Source organism: Meleagris gallopavo, chromosome 13 (assembly GCF_000146605.3).
Source record: "Meleagris gallopavo isolate NT-WF06-2002-E0010 breed Aviagen turkey brand Nicholas breeding stock chromosome 13, Turkey_5.1, whole genome shotgun sequence".
NCBI classification, from domain to species: Eukaryota; Metazoa; Chordata; class Aves; order Galliformes; family Phasianidae; genus Meleagris; species Meleagris gallopavo.
Window position 1 is genome coordinate 10,031,862 of NC_015023.2, and position 8,367 is coordinate 10,040,228.

Below are 8,367 nucleotides of genomic sequence, written 5' to 3' on the forward strand. Positions count from 1 at the left end.
CAGTTTTGATCACTGTAACATGAGGGAAAGCATAGCTATGACAGTAGCAGTAGAACGTACCAAGGCTACAGCAGGTGAGGATATGCTACAAATGTAGGTAACCAGAGATACGAGGGAGGGGGAGGGAAAGAACCTACCCCCCAAAAAAAAAAACACAAACAAACCACAACAACTACTTACCTTTAGAAGACCTCCAGTAGATAGGAATCTCTAGAGAGATATCTTTGCCTCTACTGCCAGTCCTTAAATGAGGTTTGGGAAGGGGTGGAGCCAGGATCCAATCACTCAGGTACATTGCATACACCTGAGCTCCCCTGGGTTGGCCCTGCCTTCCCACCAGGTGCTCAATCACTGCTTCAAGCTGTGATTTGGTATTTCTGCTGCAATCAGTGATCTTCTAGCCATTTTTTTTGGTGACTAGCTGTTAGAAGAACTTCATTCAGAATGTTAATTGACCCAACTGCTGAATAGAGATGTGATGTAATCCAACAGTGGGACAGTGGTGTCTGCTTTCTTTACATAGAGCTGCTTCTGTACCCAGATATGCTGTTTACAAAAACACATGGTCTGGTAGCACATCATACGGCTCGGGAGATTGTGGTTTTATTTAAGAATCCAGCTCTCTGTTTAGCACTGCCTCTGCCTGGCAGTGGGCAGCTCAGAGCTGTTCTGTACCTCAGTTTCTTTTTCTGCTGATTGAATGATTTTGTACTCTGGATTGGAAGCAACGACATAATTTCGTATAGCAGATATGTTGCCAGGCTTTCACAGCTCTGCTGCATCTACCAGAGCTCAGCTAGTTATTTGGTGAGTGCTTGACAGAGCTAAAACATTCCCCTTTTCAGAAATCATGCTGGCTTCCTCGATCCATCCCATTAAATCCTTGCTGCTAAGCTTCCTCAGGACTGCCAGGTATCTGATTAAATACAGAGAAGCGCTCTTCTTACTCTCCATCCTTCTCCCTCACCCAAACAGGAGATTGGCCCAACAGGAGAGTGGCCAAGCGTGGATAGCTGAGCCAACAGTTCTGCTCCATTTGCCTGGTATTGCCAACTCAGAAGTACTTTTACTAGAGCTGACAGCAGCCTGAGCAGTAAATGCTGAGCTGAATCGTCAGTGGGACTTCACACAAAAACTGATGGAAGGATAACAGCTACTGTGGTTTCATCGTGTCACATTGAATGGGGAATGAAGGGAGACCACACACATTTGAAACTTACTTCTGATGGTTTTGCTTTTAAGTCTGGCTTTGGGAGCTGATCTCGAGTTGATATAACATGCTTTGCTTTGTTTCATGCTGACCGGGCAGAGGGATTCAAATCTGGGCAGACAGATCCTGTTTGTGAAAGAAGCTGAGCAGTTAAAAGTGTCTCTGACTTCAGACCACCTGTGTGCTTGCTGTGTGCTGCATCTCCTGCTGCCATGACTACATGGCCATGGCCTGGGAGGGTCGCTGTGTGCACTGCTGGTCAGCAACCCGGAGAGGGGGAGTTGAGCTGAAGATGTTATTTTTTGTGAGCCCTACCAAAACTTGTTTCAGTTGAGGGTAGTGAGAACTCTATTGATGTTCTTGTGCCTTTGAGACCCAAGTAGATGGCTAAGTGACTTCTTGTTGCACATGCAGGGTGAAAACTCTAGTTGAGTGAGACTCAAGATGGGTTTAAGTTGCACTGCCTTGTTTTGGATTTGAGCATGCAAGAAGAGCAGATGTCATAGTTGGCATAGACACTGAAAATGAAGTATTGCTGATTGCTGCATAAGGACGGGACTGAGAGAAAGCTGCCAAGAATTGCATGCAGAAGAGGTGGACAGGCACTTGGCTGTACCAGCTGAGTCGCATTCAGATGTACTGAGTTGTGCCTGAGCAGGTGCAGGACTGGCCTCGTGCTGGAGCAGTCAGTGCCTGAGGGTCACAATGGAGAGCCAGGGAGAGCAGGTAGCAGAAGAAAGAGCCCTGGCGTTCTGCCTTCTCTTTCACAAAGTGCTTCATGTGTCATCCTCAGTCTGAGGCAGCCTGAGAAGGAGGGTTAGGATGAGCGTGGGCATATTTGAAAGCTGTGGTTCACAGAGATCAAGAAGGAAAAAGACCAGACAGTCAGTTGTGTGTTTTCTACCCGCCCTGTCCTTCCCTGCCAGCCTGAGCCCTGTGCCCAGCACATGCCATTCAGACTCCAAAGCCCATCTGTTGGGACTGGGCTCTGCTGTCCTGGGATCTCTTGCTGTGCTGGAAGGAGCTGGGCTCTGTGGCTGTTTCCATTTCTATAGTATGTCCCCTGAATCTGGGACAACCAGGGATGGGGGAACAAGTGAAGCTGTGTCCACCTTCTCCCTGCAGCTTGTTGCAGGGAGCTCTGTTGGCTGCCAGGGAGCAAGAAAAGCTGCTGTAAAGAAGTTGCCAGGCACAGTAGCCCTGGAAGCACCTGGCCATGGGAGAAGGAGGCATGGGAAGGCAACCAGACTCACAGGAAGCCAGTGGAGGAACTTCAGCAATCCTTCAGGTGTGTTTGGGCAGGAGACAGCAGGTGGGACAGGCAGTACCCAGAGGCAGTTTGAAGGGGATCTCTCATTACTGTTGTATCTGAGTGTAATAGATGGTGTAGCTAGTTTCTGTCAGTGCATTGTGGCACGCTTATTCTGTGACCAAAGCCTGATGTCAAGAGACTTGGAGATGTGTGAGGAGGTAAAAGAGACGAGGAGTCAGGGAGTGAAAAACAGCCTGGAGAGAGCTTGGAAGAAGGCCTGAAGATGAGGAGAAAGAGGAAGACCATGAACTCCTACCTTCCCCAAGCACTCTCCATTGTCTGGTTTTGCTTTGTAGAGGAAATCAATCCTGGGATCCCCTTCCCCAACGCTGAGGGCTGTCAGCTTCCCAGCACAGGTGCCAAGCTTCCTGGGAGCCAGGCTGACCCCACTGCTGCCCCACGGCACTGCAGGAGAGCAGGGTGCTGCAGCAGCCAGACCACTCCGCGGCTGCGTGGAAAATTACAGGGGGTTGCACAGCCCCAAAAAGCTGAGGCATTTGTTCTGGTTTTCGAAACACTTCATTAATGTGATTGACAATACTAGAAGGTTCCTGAGATTAGCATGCTTCTATTTTCGAAGAGTTATTTCTGATGGCAGGCTGCCAAGCAGTGCCACTGGCCTCCGTAATCTTTCTATCTGATTGGCAGGACACACTGTGGTCTTTTGCCTTTTGTTAGCCTCTCTGAACATATGGTTCCAGCTCTTCACAGGGTTCTCCTACAGTCAGAGGAAACATGCTTTATCCAGGTTTTCCTGTCCTATGGCGAGTCAGAAATCCTTTGTGTTGCAAGGTAGAAATAATTTGTCCTTTAGATGCTGGTATGCTGCTGAGCAGGGTTTGGTGAAGGAGATACCTCCTGAGAGTCATGGTAATGCTGTCCCGTCTCTGTTGTGGTGCTGTGATTAAAACAACAGCAGCAAAAGTGGTAAAAGGATGTGTAGGGTGCTCCCTAGGTAAAGCAGGAGAATAACTGTTACAAAAATTGCTTGCAGACATGCACAAACAGGAGGTCTGGCCTGATATAGGCAGGGCTTTCCCTGACTGCAAACCAAGAGGTTGCAGATGCTTAAGATGCAGCATGGCTTTTCTTCTCATGCATTAGAGCAAAATGGGAGTGGGGAGATAACCATCCAGTAGCATAGCCCTCTAGCTGGGGGGGGTTGGCAACAATGGAGATGGGAAAAAACAGTGAAGGAGATAGAGAAATAAAAGCACCATCAAAACAACCCTCAGACATTTGTCTTCAAAGCCCACAGCTGGACTGTACACACTCTGGGGAAGGCATTAATACCTGTTTGAATGGCAGAGGCTCCAGGATTGCTCCAGGCTGTCTAGGTTTATTACCATCATTTTACCAAGCACTGCCTGGAGCCTGAGCTGTGGTTTTTGCCATTCAGTTTGGGCTCAGGTGCACAAACACAGCTTTAGCTGCCTGACTGGCACAGGCAGAGATGGGTACTGCTCTGCATTTGCACCAGCAGCATCAGAGGGAAGCTCTCTGCACCCAGAGCTTTGAGTCAGCAGGACAGGATGACACAGAAAAAAGGAAATCACTGCATTGTCCTCCTGCTTACTTCTGTGCACAGCTCTGCCCTCCCACAGCCCTGGCTCTTGGCCGGGTTCCTTTGGCCAATGGAGCCAGCAAGGAGTGGCTGCCACCTGGCAGACCCCTCACCCGGCCCCTCTGCCTGGAGTCTGCCCCTGCCTCCCCACTGAAAAACTCACAAGCCGATTAAGCCCAGCGTGTTAATTGGCTGTGACAGCTCATTTTGTTATCTTGCAGTTCATTATTGATGGGGTGCGTGTGACTGGATTCCCAGCAAAGGTCAGTGCCAGGCCTCCCTTTCTGTCTGGCCAGAACGTGGGCGCAGTAGGGCAGCAGCTCTGAGAATGGCACTGGTCATGCCGTGCAGCACCCTGCAGGCTTCACCTCGGCTTCTCTAAAGAACAGGGCTGAAAGGGGCAGGAGTGGGGAAGGAGGTGTGCACTGGAGGATCAGGAGGGTGCAGTGGTGTGCTTTGGCTAAAAGCTCCAAAACTAACTTTCTCTGTCTCCCTTCTCAGCATCTGTCGGGTCCGTGGCCCAAATGCAGCACGACATGAGAGTTCATTAGTGAGGAGCAGGACAAAATCGTTAGGGCCGATGGATCCCTCTGAGCGAGAGGCATCGATCAGCTGCAGGTCAAGGAGAAGGTCAGGGACAGAGCTGGCGGGGTGCAGGCGTGGGGAGTTGGGTGTGCAGCTGCTCTCTGAAAGCTCTCAGGCCAAGTACAGAGCAGGGGGTACAGAGACTGGCCAAACCCCTGTGGGTGCCTTCTGCCCAGACAAGGGCTAGCTTGGCTGGCAGCCTTTCTGCATGCTGCCCTGCCCCACTTTATCCCCCTGGGAAAGCAGTGTGTGTTTCCAGACCTGGTGCCCTCAGCACCCCAGAACTGTGGTACCCCCAGGCAGCCAGCAGAGAGGGTGCTACCTGCCATACCCACCTGTGTGTCCCCAAACACCACCAGTGGCTATAAGGCAACTATGGAATCGTGGGGAACCATCAAGCCTTCCCACCGCATCGCCACCTCCTTAAGCCACCCCAGCACCCTGGAGCCTTGGGGATGGCATCACCCCACTCTCCTGGGGAAGGTTAAAGTGGGCATTGTTGCTTGCTGTGCAATTGGAAATGCTTATTAATGCCGCCTATGAGAGCGTGCTGGTCTCTAGGCTCCAAGGAGACACCTTGCAGTCTGCTCTGTCTCACGCCTATCAGCTTGTTAAGCACATCTGTATGCACACAGTTGCTTTCTGCACAGCTCTGCTCTGCTCTGCTGACAGGTATTTATTTAAAGCCTGGCTTGTCTGTGAGCAGGGGCTGCTTCCTCCCTGCCAGGAAGGTGGCACCTGCCCCTGTGCACACCAAACCCAGGCAAGACAGGCAAATGTTGTGGTTTACATGCATCCTGAACAAGGTTCTGGTGTTTCTAGAGGCATTCCAAGGCCTTGAGATGGAGGCTGTTGGACACAGCTCTTGCTATGGACACGGAGGTAACACCTGGCCCTACTGAGCCCCTGAAGACGCAACCTCGGAACTGAGCTGACAGCAAAGTCCTTGGGGCTGCCATGCTCCTTGCTTTGCCCTGAGTTCCATCACTGCTGGGTGCAGCTGACCTGTGGGAGTTCTGCCTGGCAGCTCGCTGGGCAGGTTGTTGGTCTGGTTTTTGATCAAAATCCTCCTGTTCTGCCACAGTGGAGGGGCTGCGAGTGAATGAAAAGAGAAACTTGAATGGAGCCCAGCCTCGTTTGAGAGATGTGTGAGAACAATTTGTTGGGGCCCTTGGGCTGAGGCAGAGCTTACAGCCAGGATGGAAAATTACTGTGAGCCCTATGCTGCAAGGGCAGGAGGCAGCCACAGCTGGAGGCCTGCCAGCACTGCCACGAGAATGGTGCTGCTGTCAGAAAGTGTGGCCAAGTGTGACCGTGGGCCAAGTGTGTGCCCACAGCTTTCTAAGGGTTCCAGAGATTTGGGTGCCCTGTGCATTGCCCGTTTCCAAGAGTTTTAGGAAACAGACCCTTCTCATGCATCTTGCCATTCGCTGATTCTCCTTGTTTCTCCCCTTTCTGAACGCCTTGACCAAAATAGCCTGTCAGAGATGCAGGACCAGCAGCCACGCACTTCGGACAACATTGTGATTTAAGAGTGACAATAAAAACATCACACTCATGCGCAACTGGGGCTAAATTTAGTTCTGATCCTTAGCACATCATCACCGGACTGCGTGTGCCTGGGGGCAGCACCTAATTCCTGCTCGATAAAGCCTCATTGAGCTCACCCATCCCCTGCCTGGAATGTATGCAGCCATCACGTCTGCCCCACATCAGTCTGGACTCTGCCACCCCAGCCCCCTGCTCCCCATCCACCTGCCCCATGCTCTGCCATGTGGCACAACCATTTTGAGGATGGGATGCTTCTCAAACAGCTGCAGCCCAGCTTCAGCATCATCACCTGCAGCGGCATCTCTGGGCAAAGGGCTCCCCAGCTCTTTGGTGCCACCAGGAAAAGAGCAAACAGCAGAAAACAGCACAAGTCTGCACGCTGCATCCCTGACCCTCTAAGAGTCCTTGTCCACGGCTGTGACCTCCCTGATGCCATCTCCACAGCCAGACCTTGGTTTGACTGCCTTGCTGTCACATGGCTGAGATGAAAGTGCATGGAAAGCCATGTGGAAAATGCCACATTGACCTGCAGAGAGAAATGTGGAAAAATCCATGCTGTAAAACTCCCTTTAAACATGCAATTAATGGTGCAGACTGTACCACGTGCATGCAGATTCCAAAACCCCTGCACAGTGTCTCCAGCTCAGTGCATGGAAATCCTATGCTCACTCCATACCTGATTAATTGTGCAGTTATTCCAGCCATATGGCCACACTCCTTTGGCAAGGTAGCATCTAAAAGCTCCTATTTGGTCAAGTTGAACTTTGTGCAGAGAGGATAAATTCCTGGTGTGAAAATCATTTCTTCCTGTAGGAATCCCTGGCAATTAGAGGAGGTTTACATTTGCACATTTGTATCAAGAAGATGTGACCCCTTCATGTCCCTGCCCAGTTCCAAGGAGAACCATTTGCTGTGGTGTAAGAGGCAGCCCTGAAGGCAGAGAAGAGCCCAGGGGGCGATGAGCCAGCTCCTGGCTGAACACCCCCCGTGCTCCCCAACATCCCATTGAGGTGAGAAGGTGAACACAGCCTGGCACGCAGGGCTACTGGTGACTCAACAGGAGAGGCTGAAGTCAGCTGGAAGCTGGTTGCCATCCAACAAGCCTGGGACAAGCTGTCAGAACAGATGTACCGGGGATGGAACAGACGTGTGCCCCAGCCCTGCTGTGGGACGAGCTGCACTTGTGCCTGGGCTGTACAGGAGGAGTACTGTGAGTGCACCCACTGCAGTCCTGGAGTTTAGGGTTGGGAGAAAACTCGGGTTATTGTGTGAGAGTGTGCTAACAAGGCTCTCTATCTACCCTCTCAAGCTGATGGGTCTTTGAACCCCAAAAAGTTCCCAGTCTGGGGCAGCTGAGGCCAGCATCCTGCTGGTCCCCAGGACCTCCAGGGTAGGGGTTGTCTCCCAGATCCCAGCACCAAAATCCCAACCCTGGTGCAGCGTCTTGTGTGGTTTAGGAGATCCTTAGCCTCAGCTAAGCTGAAGAAGTCAATAAGGGAGGAGTGAGTGATGGAGTCCTGGCCCCAAGGAGCAGCCTGCAGGATGCTCTGCTCTTCTCACCTGAGCCTCTCCAACTGAAGGAAAATGAATTAAAACAGTACCAAAGAAATACATGGGAAGGAGCAGTGGCAGGACTGGCCAGAGCAAATATAGCATTGCTGCCTTGGGAGCCCTTGGGCTCCTCCACAGACCTGAGCACTGTCATGAGGTTGATGGGTGATCCTCCTTTCCCAAACACCGCTATCCCACAGCTCCTTGTAGGTGTCTGGGGACCATCTCCATCCCAGCCATGGCGTCATCTCCTGGGTGACCCCTCAGACCCCACATCTATCGCCATCCCCACTCCCTGCCCCCCGACTCCTTGGCCATGCTGTGGGGATACCCACTGCCCAGGTCTCCCTTATCGCAGGACCTCCCGGGCCTTTTGACCATCGTGGGGACCCCCACCGTGCTCAGCTGTCACGGCCCCTTTCCTGGAGCACAGCTCTGCCCCCGGAGATCTCCCACATCTTCCATCGCTGCACCCCGCTCCGTTTCTCGCGCAGCCCCCCCGCGCTCCCCGCAGCTCCACAATTGCCCTTTCGTTCCCCCTCCCTCGTTCCCATTATCCGTCCGTTCCCGGCCCCGCTCCCGGCCCCATCCCCG